This window comes from Lynx canadensis, chromosome D4 (genome assembly GCF_007474595.2).
Source record: "Lynx canadensis isolate LIC74 chromosome D4, mLynCan4.pri.v2, whole genome shotgun sequence".
In the NCBI taxonomy this organism is placed as follows: domain Eukaryota; kingdom Metazoa; phylum Chordata; class Mammalia; order Carnivora; family Felidae; genus Lynx; species Lynx canadensis.
In genome coordinates this window covers 46584610-46596977 of record NC_044315.2, presented here as the reverse complement: position 1 = coordinate 46596977, position 12368 = coordinate 46584610, and the positions used below count along the sequence as shown (strand labels likewise).

At 35.6% G+C, this 12368-nt stretch overlaps 1 pseudogene; it reads left to right on the top strand.

Annotated features, from left to right (window-relative positions):
* The first annotated feature begins 546 nt into the window (after window positions 1–546).
* LOC115499968 lies at window positions 547–910 on the top strand (annotated as a pseudogene).
* Window positions 911–12368: the final 11458 nt, after the last annotated feature.

Sequence of the window (12368 nt, the reverse complement as noted above, 5' to 3'; positions counted from 1 at the left end):
AATAGAAAACTGACAAAACTTTATTTAGGTCTCTGGAAAACATCACCTCCTTAAACAGGCCTTTTGTAATATATCTATCTACAACAATCTTTATTCTATTACTCTAACAATTTGCGCCTCTATTTTTCTTCTTCTTCTTCTTCTTCTTCTTCTTCTTCTTCTTCTTCTTCTTTTTCTTCTTCTTCTTCTTCTTGGAAAATTTATTTATTTGAGAAAGAGAGAGAAGGTGCAAGCACTAGCAGGGGAGGGGCAGAAGAGAGGGAAAGGGTGAATCCAAAGCAGGCATGAGCAGGGGAGGGGCAGAAAGAGAGGAAGAGAAAGAGAATCCAAAGCAGGCTCCACACTGTCAGAACCCAGCCTGACATGGGGCTCGATTTCTCGAACCCCAAGATCATGACCTGAGCCAAAGAAATCAAGAGCTGGACACATAAGTGACTGAGCCACCCAGGCACTGTGCCCCTTGCTTTTCTTCTTAATGACTAGCATGACTTAAGATTATATGATCTGTTGCCTTTCTCTCTCCCGGCCATCGTGGCAGCTGCACCAAAGGCAGGAAGATGGTGGCTGCAAAGAAGACGAAAAAGTCACCGGAGTCCATCAACTCTAGGCTCCAACTCGTTATGAAAAGCGGAAAGTACATGCTAGGGTACAAGCAGACTATGAAAATGGTTAGACGTGGCAGAGCGAAACTGGTCATCCTTGCCAACAACTACCCAGCCTTGAGGAAAGCTGAAATAGAAAACTACGCCATGTCGGCCAAGACTGGTGTTCATCACGACAGTAGAAATGCTACTGAATTGGGTCCAGCATGTGAGAAATACTACAGAGTGTGCATACTGACGATTATTGATCCAGATGAGTCTGGTATCAGTCGAAGCACCAGTCGCCAGAACAGACTGGTGAAAAGTAAATCACGCAGAATTTTTCTTTAATAAGACCAGAGCTTGTTAGAAAACAAAACAAAATTATATTATTTGTTTATTGTTTTTCTCTGTCTTCAACAACATAATATGAGCTCAATGAAGGTGGTGAATTTGTTTATGATTCTGGACGCCACCCACAACCTTGAACAACGTCATGCACATGCTAAGTGGCACTCAAAATAACATTGCACGAACGAACGAATGAATGAATGAATGAATGAATTTCAATTACATAAGGATGAGTGCCAGGTACTCTAGTGGTGTATAACAAGATAAACCACCTTGTCCGAAGGTTCCACAAAAGTGTCTTGGGGTTCAGTAAATTTTAAACTGCTTTGAGTATTTTAATTATGTATTTATAAGCTATCCTCCACAATGGATTATTAAGCTAATGACAAAGACTTGGTTTTATCTGTCCCTGTATCCCCTGCCCACAGTAGGTTGTGAGGAAATGCTTGTTAAATGAATGTGCACTTGCATGACAATTTTTGAGGCAGTCACAGAGGACGTTGATAAATGTTTGTGTTTCAGCTGAACATTACTACCTTAATAATGGATGAAATAGCTATGCTGTTTTCTGCTACTGATGATGAGACATAAGCTGGTTGAAAAAGGACATTTTTCCAGAATGGACAAACACATCATTATATCAATGTCAATAAGGAAAGAGAGAGAGAGAGAGAGAGAGAATACACCCAATTCAGACAAGCACTCATTTTTTTTCTCTTGAAAACAACACCAAAATTATTTGTTTCAATATTTTTTCAAAGAAGGAATCCAAGTTTTTCATAAAAGACCAAGAAGTAAAATTAGGTGTGTTAAGGCCAGACTGAACACATAAACTGACTCTCTAATAACCATCTGGTTAACACTTCTCTGGAACAGTTGTCAATAAGTGGACTCTTTTTCTTAGAAAGGTGTTTGTGATCACTGTGACCTGATTCTGGACCCTTCTGGGCCATGTGCGTTAGGTATTTACTTTCGCAGATTTTCTTCCATCACACTGCCAGGCTCCATGTTACTGATGGGCTAAATGCTGGGCTCTGCGTCTGAGCAATTGCTCCTGTTCTTCTGCCTCCTCATTCCCACTCTTCTTGTTCTTTTCCCATTTACTATTTACTATAATTTCTATGCTCCATGGTAGACATGTGCTTGTTAATTATGCCAGAAGAGAGCTCACTGTCTATTTTTACCATGCATGGCAGTCATTAGCAAAATTAACTGGTTTGTATTGACTTGATACTGTTTTGTTAATCACGTGTTTTGTGACTTATGTTCTCTGATGGCACCATGTGGCTGTCCTTGGGTCTGTGCTATTTTTATTCACACACAAAACAAAAAAAAATCATTTTTAAAAGCACCAACAAATTCCCTCCAATGTGTGGCATATGTAATCATTTTGAAGTCACTTTGGGCATTTTTACAACCATGATGCAGTTACTTAGATATTTTATATACCAAGATTTTTGTAATTATTTATTTTATTGGTTTTGGAATATCTATAAAAATAACATTTTATCTCTCAAATGTCAAGGGAATAGGAAAGTAGAGAGCCTATTTTATTTTAGTAGACAGGCTCTGAAATGAACTCACAGGAGAACATCTTGGGTGTCCAGTTGATTCCTGGGACTTGAACAAATATTCATTTCACAGAAATGAAACCTGAATTAAAGATCTTAAAAGACAGGAAATATAATTTCCCATCTGGTCTGATCAGACACTATGCTTTACAAATAGGCAAAGTAACCCCATTAAAATATAGTTAGAGCATGTTATTCTTCTGCCATCTGAAGGCTGACCAGTTCACTCACAATAACAGCCTACATGACTTTGAATGTTATGTGCCCACCCCTGCCTCCATCTGTCTTGCCCTTACATACGTGACCTTGTTTCTTACCACTCACCCCAGTCGCGCTGGCCTCAGGGACATGTGAATACACTAAGCTGGATCTCCGGTGAGGGATGTGTATTTTCTGTTCTTACTGCACACATTTCTCACTAAGATATTTTCTCACTCTCATTGATGTCATGTCTCTGGACAAATGTCACCTTATCTGGGAGACTTTCTTTACATGAAATAAGTACACAACTTCATATGATTTATCTCACAAGGATGTAAGTTTTCTTTTAAAACCCCTTTCTGAGGTAGCTTTCACAAAAAATAAAATGTATGATTTTAATCATATAATTTCATACAATTTGATTAATGTATACATCTTTACAATCATCAGTATAATCAAAATGTACAAGATTTCATCACTTCTCAAAAAGTCCTCTTCTGACCAGGGGTGCTCAAACTCCCACTTCAGGACCAGGCCCACTGATCTTCCTGATAACATAGATTAGCATTCCCTATTCTAGAAATGAATACTAACGGATTCATACAGTAATCGCTCTCTTGTATCTGGCTTCTTTTCCTCAACATGTTTTTGAAAGTCATCCATGTTATTTGTGTACCAGTAATTTGTTCTTTTTATTGCCAAACAGAATTCCATTGTATGGATTTACCACAATTTATTTATTCATTCATCTGTTGACGGGTATTTCAATAATTCCAGATTTTCACGATCATCAATAATACTATTACGAACATTTGTATACAGATCTTTCCATGGACATATATTATCCTTTTCATGGGTAAAAGTGGAATTGATCAGTCATATGATAATTATACATTTAACTATTAATTAAACTATTTATTTTGACATATAGAGTCACATAAAATTATGAGAAATAATACAGAGATATCCCAAGTACCTTTTAGTAAATTTCTCCCAATGGTAACTACGATACAATATACAACCAGGAAATTGACAATGATATAATCCATAAATCTTATTCACATTTCACCAGCTTTAAATGTACGTGTGTGTGTGTTTATGTAGTTTTATATGATTTTATCAGTTTCAGGTATGTATTTCTACCACCATATTCAAAACAAAACACAGCTCTATCATGACAAGGATCTTTTTTGCTGCCCTCTATGATAAAAACCACCTTCCTTGGGGTGCCTGGGTGGCTCGGTCGGTTAGGCGTCCGACTTCAGCTCAGGTCGATCTGGCAGTCCGTGAGTTCGAGCCCCACATCGGGCTCTGGGCTGATGGCTCAGAGCCTGGAGCCTGCTTCCGGTTCTGTGTCTCCCTCTCTCTGCCCCTCCCCCGTTCATGCTCTGTCTCTCTCTGTCTCAAAAATAAATAAACGTTAACATTAAAAAAAAAAATTAAAAAAAACCACTTTCCTTCCCCAATCTCAATGTCTATCTGATCCTTAGTAACCACTAATCTGTTTTCCATCTAAATAATTTTGTCATATCGAGAATATTATATAAATAAATCCATGGAGTATATAACCTATTGATATTGTTTTTCTCTCTCTGTATAATTCCCTTAAGATTTACTCAAGTTGTTGGAGCACCTGGGTGGCTCAATCGGTTAAGCGTGTCAGGTCATGATCCAAAGCTGGTTCGTGGGTTCAGGCCCCATGTTGGGCTCTGTGCTGACAGCTCAGAACCTGGAGCCTGCTTTGGATTCTGTGTCTCCCTCTCTCTCTGCCCCTGCTTCACTTGCACTCTGTCTGTCTCTCTCAAAAATAAAGAAACATTAAAAAAAAAAAAGATTCACTCAAGTTGTTGCTTATGCCAATAATTTGTTCCTCTTGATTGCTAATTAATATTCCAATTGTGGTATGGATGCACCACAGTTTCACCACTTACCGAAGAACATGGGAATTGATTCCAGTTTGTGTTTATTATGGATAAGACTGTTAAGAATGCTTTTGTGTAAATATGGTTTTCATATCTCTGAGATAAATGCTAAAGAATGCAATTGCTGAGGCATATATGGTAGTTGAATGTTTTATATGAAATATAAAATTGCTTTCCAGAGTGGCCTTAGCATTTTGTCCTCCCATGAACAGTGTATGAGTGATCCAATTTCTCTGTATCTTCCCCAACATTTTTTAAAAATTTAGCCATTTGGATGGGCATGCAGAGCTATTCTACTGTGGCCTTAATTTGCATTTGGCTGATGGTAATGATGAACATCCTTTTATGTGCTTATTTGTGATCTGTATATCCTCTTCAATAAAATGTCTGTGTATGACTTTTGCTCATTTTCTATTTGGAATGTTAATCTTATTGTTGAGATTTTTTTTTTTTCTGTGTATACTCTAGGTCCCAGTCTTTTTTTGGATACGTGGCTTACAAATATTTTCTCAGTCCGTAGCTTATTCTCTTCGTACTTTTAACAAGGTTTTTGGCAGACCAAATGTTTTAAGTTTTGATGAGATCCAATTTATTAGTTCTTCTTTTTATGGGTAATGCTTTTGATATCAAGTTTAAGAGCTCTTTGCCTAGCCCCAGAACCTGAAAGTTTTCTCTGATTTTTTTCTAAAAGTTTTACAGTTTTACATTTTACATTTAAATCTGTGATTCATTCTGAGTTATCTTTTGTATAAAGTGTGAGGATTAGGTCATGGATTTATCTTTTTTTGTTGTTTTCATTTATCTTTTCTCTTTTATTTTCTTTACTTCCAACATTGTTCTTCTTCAATATTGTATTGGCCATTCTGGGTCTTTTATCTCTCCATATAAATTTTAGAATCAGTTCCTTGATATCTGCAAAACAACTTGCTGGGATATTTGATGGGATTGCACTGAATCATGGATCAAGTTGGAAAGAACTGACATCTTGACAATATTGAGTCTTCCTATGAACATGAAATATTTCTCCATTGATTAAGTTCCTTCATTTCATTCATCAGAGTTTTATAGTTTTGTTCATATATGTCTTGCACATATTTTGTTAGATTTATACCCAAGTATTTCATTTTTTGTATGCTAATGTAAATGATATTGTGTTTTCAATTTCAAATTCTACTTTTCCATGTCAGGATATAAGAAAGCAATCGCCTTTTGCATATCTTGTATCCCGCAAATTTGCTATATAATTGCTTATTATTTTAGGAGCTATTTTTTTAATTCTTTTGAATTTTCTACACAGATGATTATGTCATCTGTGAACAGACAGTTTTATATCTTCCTTCCCAGTTTGTATACCTTTTATTTGCTGTCTTGAATATTGTATTGGCAATAATTTTTATTATGATGTTAAAAAAGAGTGATGACAGAGGAAATCCTTGCCTTCTACCTAATCTTAGTGTGAAACTTTCAAGCTTCTCACTATTGTATGATGTTAACTACAGGATTTTTGCAGATAGTTTTTATCAGGTTGAGAATATTCTCCTCAACTCCTCGTTTACTTAGAGTTTTTATCATGAATGGAGATTAGCACTACTATCTTTTTAGATTATTGTATTGTCTTCTAAGTTGTCTTCCTACCATTCTTGATCCTCTTTAATCTATTTTTAAAATAAGTGCAGGGGTGCCTGGGTGGTTCAGTCGGTTGGGCATCCGACTTCAGCTCAGATCACGATCTCAGGGCTCGTGAGTTCAATCCCTGCGTCGGGCTCTGTGCTGACAGCTCAGAACCTGGAGCCTGCTTCAGATTCTGTGTCTCCCTCTCTCTCTCTCTCTGCCCCTCTCCAGCTCATTCTCTCTCTCTCCCAAAAATAAATACACAATAAAAAATGAAATAAAATAAATGCAGAGCGATATTGGTAACATTTATATCAGAACTCATTCATCAGTACACCCCAATAAATTCCCCTCTCAGAGAAAATCCAAACACCTTACAATGACCTACCAAATCCTATATGATCTCGTCCTCTCCCCTAGTCTTACAAGACTTTGATCTCATATCTTTTTACTTTTCTAGCACATTCTAATCTAACATCACTGATAGGCTTTCAGTGCTTAAGTATTTCAGCCATTCTATTTGCTCAGGGCCTTTGCCCTCGGTGTTCCCTATGCCCAGAATGGCATTCCACCAGACACCCACTTGGCTTCAGATTTTTACTTCAGATTTTCCCTGAAGCACTTCTGGCCATCTCTCCTACCCCCAATCTTTGCAACGTTGTCTCTTGTTTACTTTTTCCCTTTTGTCACCTTCATTACCTATGTGCCACACGTGTCCATGGTCTATTGCCACAATAATGCTGCATAACAAATGACCACCAAGACTCAGTGGCATACATGAGTCTGTGGGTGGCCCAGATAGCTCTGCTGATTACTACTCGACTCAGTGTTCTTGGCTAAGCTAACTTATCATCCGAGGTCTACCTTTGGTTTGGATAGGCGCATCTTAGTCTAGGATGGTGTCTCAGCTTATTCTCATGGGAGAAGAAATATTCAGAGACAGAGTAGAAATGTACAAGACATCTTTGGCCCAGGTGTGGAACCATCACACTGTCACTTCCAACACATTCTGTTTTCCAAAGCAAGTTTAAAAACTAGCCTGTATTCAAGGTGTGTGCAAAGCAACACTGCAAGGAGGCTTAGATAGAGTAAGATAATTAGTTAAAGTCAAAAAATATGGTCAATCTACCACATTTCATGATTATTAATATACTTTGCCTTTCACCTTCTGCCTTTACAGAATATAAGCTCTAAAAGTTTAGGCAAGAGTTTTGTCTATTTTATTAAATGCTTTATCCAAAATGCCTATCATTTTTTTTGGCACACAGAAGGAATTCAATAATTATTTGTTGCATAAGTGGATAAATGGAGACCTCTTTGATCTACAACCTTAAACACCTTTACAGAGACTGTAAGCTCTTTGAGGGCAAATACTCTGAAATCATTTTTTTTTTTAATTTTCAACACTTGAAACAAAGGAAGGCATATAAAGGGTATGGAGTAAATTTTTTTTGGAAAAATAAATGAGTAATAAATGAGTAGGTCTTAGATGGGAAATGAAATGAAAGGGAAATCTTCTAATGGTATTAATTTGTTCTTTTAGATGAATTTTTCCAAGTGTTCTCTTCCGATTTTAAATAACTTTTTGGAAATAGTCTTTCTAATACAGAATGGAGTTCATGGCTTTTGAAATAATTATGGCAGTCTTCAGGTGTATTTGGCATATAAGATTAGAAAGAAGCATCTGCATAAAGCTATGAAGAAAAAACATGAACATTAAGATGTGTTATGTCCACCTAACTGTGGAGATTAACATAACTGTAGAAATTAAACTATGATTTGGGTTGAGGACTATATCATAAGTTTCATTATGATTAGCATGACTTACTCATGATTGACTTTACCATCAAGGTTTTGCCAAACTTCCAGACAGAAGAGCCTACTGGTTTCATTTAAATCCAGTTTCAATTAAATCCAGAAGTATCATTACTTCTACTCTAAAATTACCCCAGAGATAATCTCAATCTTATTCACTCTTTGACTCTCATGTTAAAGGACGCAGTTTGGAAAAAGTATACTTAGAATATTCCTGCATCTTTATCTTCTTGAGAGGTAGATAATTTTTTTATAGAATGGTTTTAAAATCCAAACTGTTAGAGCCATGTGCACTTCATAAAAGGCTCACTGAGCCATGCATTCTTGATTTCTATACTTCTATATTTATGTACTTTTATATATATGTACCATACTTTCATAAAATGCCTATTTTAAAAACTATATTTATGTGTATAATCTTACTTAGGGAAATTAAAACACTTGAGAAATACTACATCAAATTTTGAAACCAATAGAAACATAGATCTGTTCTAATTCCTATACCTCATAAAATCTATTTATCAATCTGGACTTTCTTATATTAAATTAAGAACTTGAATACATTTTCAAACATGCCCTACTTTTTAAAAAAAGAGACTTAATCTCCTTTCCTCTGAGTGCTATCTTGGCTTCCCACATCTCCTCTTAGCCTCTTCTTCAGCCTAGTGAAAAGGTCTGTGGTATAATTTATAGATTTCTTCATAAACCCAGTTACTTTTTCCTACCATAATAAGGAACAGAAATTAAATCAAAAGTTCATTATTGGGACACACTAGTTTTATTCTCTGTACTACCTGCATTTAATTCTCATAAATGCTGATATATTTACATTTTGTAAATCCACATTCTACATTATTTGAGGATAATTTGTATATATTCCCCATACATTTCAAAATCAGTTTGTCAAGGTGGGGGAAAACACAATACGACACATAGGATGAAACACTAGAGATGACTCCAGTGTGATAATATTTAAAATAGTTATTGTCCATAGCTATATAAATATCTCTCAGTGAGAGACTAAAATGATTGGCCATGTAAAAGTGCTGATGAGAATCACCACATATAGAAGTTAGTTTTAACTGACTGCCAATGTTTACTTTAAAGTTGTAAAAAGGCAGAGTTTCAGGAGTGAATTCAAAAAGGGCTGAATTCATTTGACTGCACTGTTTCAATGGCATAAACATGCAACCTCTTATTCAGGCCAATAGCTAAGTTCTCATTTCACGAGTTAGACATTCCAAGACAAAGCAGAAAGAGATGTGTTAAAGATTAGACTTGCAAATTTCAGAATGCAGAGTGTCAGTCTAGTGATGTTAAAACATCCATTTAGAATAACTCACAGAGTAACTGCAGCATATTACAAAGTGGAATCATGAATATGCAATCAGCAAATGGTTCTGGAGCCTGATCACCATCTCTTGTCAATTACAGCAGTCACTTTCTGTGATGGTACCTTGGCACTTTGACAGTGATTATACCTTTACATGATGTATTGCAGATATTATGCTTCAGTTGTTTACAAATAGAACCATATCTTACTCTTTCACTGTAAGAATAGAGTGTTTTAAGTAAGGAAAATATTCCTCATAATAAATCTTCCATTTAAGTCATTCATGCATGATCAGACTGGGAATATCATATGATGCCACTACCACATGACAAAAGCAACCCCCTTGCTCCTTCTTTCTGCTATGCCTAAAAGTGAAGTAACCTGGAGCTTTTTCAGGTTAACTAAAAAGAAACGGCATAGAGGATTAATTCACAACATAGTGCCCATCACTCTAGAAAAGCAACCTAGTCAAAAGAGAAATCTGTTTTTAAATATAAAGCAAAGTTATAAGACAGACATATAGCTGTCAGTCAGGGCAAAATTATCTGGATCAGATATATTTTGGCTGATTCTCTTACCTATGAAAAATTGCTTATTTGCTTATATGTAGGTATCAAATTCGCCTAAAAATGCAATCTCAATTGGTTTGCTTAGATAGTAATTTTCTCCAATGCTTAGTTGCCTAAACTTCAGGTGAAAGTACGAGGGAGACTGAATAATCAGTTAATTTCTCAATTTGCCACTTAATTGTATCACTCTATTAATATAAATTTTAAAACTTCATTATCTTTTTTAAGTGTTTATTTTTGAGAGAGAGAGAGAGAGAGAGAGCAAGTGGGAGAGGGCCAGAAAGAGAGGGAGACAGAGGATTCGAAGTGGACTCTGCTCTGACAGCAGAGAGCCCTATGCGGGGATAGAACTCATGAACCATGAGATCGTGACCTGAGCCAAAGTCCGACACTTACTCAAGTGAGCCACCCAGCACCCCAGAAACCTCATTATTTAGGGTATGTAAACCTATCCATTCATATTTCTCTTAACTATTGAGGATTTTGCTATTCATATATATGTTATGTATAAATGTTAGACTTAATTATTTGTAATTTTCTGCCCACATAAAGTTTCACAGATTCAACAATTTATGTTTAGCTATTGACTCAGGAAGTTCAGAAATTCACAGTTATGGAACACTATAACTAAAATAAACTGTGGAAGTCATATTGTTGAAATCACTTTACTCTCATCACCTTTCTGTGCAAACATTTTTCAGATAAGAATGGAATTTGGTACAGGTCACATAGCTAAGGTCAAAACCAGATCTTCAAATCAGAACTCTGGTTTCACAATCAAGTATCATTTTTACCACGCCACAGTCTTTTTATGTTTAATGGAATGGTATAAAGGAATAGAGGGAGAGGGAGATAAAAGGGAAGAAGTAAACTGTAGGACAGTGTCTCCCTGGAAAAACTAACGCCTTAGATCTAAACATAGAATTGTGGAATGATCTAGATCTTGAAATGTCCCCTCACAATAATGGGATATTCCTCACAGACAAGATGAACTAAACTGTGGTACAGGACATTAAACAAAACCTTAGAAAAAAGAACAGAGTACAGAATTTCTAAAAATAAGTACTAGCATTTCAGCTCCTCTTTTTCTGTAACATTTCTCCACAGTCCACGTCCATTAGGCTACATAAGAGGTTATATCACACAAAATAACCACTCACAAAATAGTGCTCATTTTGGGGAAATTGTTTCATATCCAATGGGAAAGGAAGTTAAAATCACCAAGACTGTTTTAGAGAAAAGAGGATATGAGAGCTGCTGTTCAAACGTGAGTGATATAAAAAAAGAATGGTAGACAATTATTCTCCATAGGTATGAAATAGGAAAAAACAATAGAACCTGTTATGGGAAAGGTAGACAAAGTGCCCAGCTCTGAAGGAAATATTCATGAATTGAAATGATTTTTCCCTAGTCATTTTAAAATATAGGACAACTTGTTCTGAATAATTCAATAATATTAAATTTCAAACATGAAATTAATTCAAAGGCATAGTTGAGACTGTAGACTAACAAAAACAGAGAAGGACACAAAATAATAATAATCTTAAAGTGACAAGTAAATTAGAATCACCAATGAACATCACAGTCATTATTAAAATTGGATCTTTTCATAGAGGAAAAGACTGAAATGACTCTGTCCAATGTAGGCAAAGATATTAAGTCAGAGAGAACCCAATAATAAGGAAAGCAGCTAGGCTCAAGGAAAAGAGGTGTGTCTGAAGTAGAAAACAGATCAAGTGAAATGGAAGATACATTAAAATATTTATGAAAAGCTTAACACCTAAAGTGAGAAAAGAACTAAATCTGTAAATTGAGAGAGTATAGTATTCTAGGAAAATGTAAGATTGGCCACAAAACACCAAGATGTTTTATTTAAGCTACTGTTGAAAGATAATAATCAGCAAAAGGAACAAGACAGACTAACATCAGAGTTACCACAGAAATCACCAATGCTAGATGACAAAGAAATATTCACCAATGTTGCTCACAACATTGTACTTGAAGTCCTGGCGAGCACATTATGCCAACCAAAAAAAGCCAACTGGGAGGAAGACATACAACTTTTTCTTTGCAGGTGGCATGATTGTCTATGTAGAAAATAAATAAATAAATAAATAAATAAATAAATAAACAAACAAACAAATAAATCCCAAACTCCTAGAACTAAGAGTGAGTATAACGAAGTTGAAAGACACAAGACTCATATAAAAAAGTTAACTGTTTTCCTATATACCAGTAATGAACAACTGGAATATCAAATTTTAAAAATTTACAATAACACAAAAATGAAATATTTAAGTAGAAATGTAACAAAACAGGTGCAGTATCCAGATGTGGAAAACTTCAAGATTCTGAAATCTTGAAAGAAATGGAAGAAAATCTAAAGAGATTATCCTTGTTCGTGGATGGAAAAA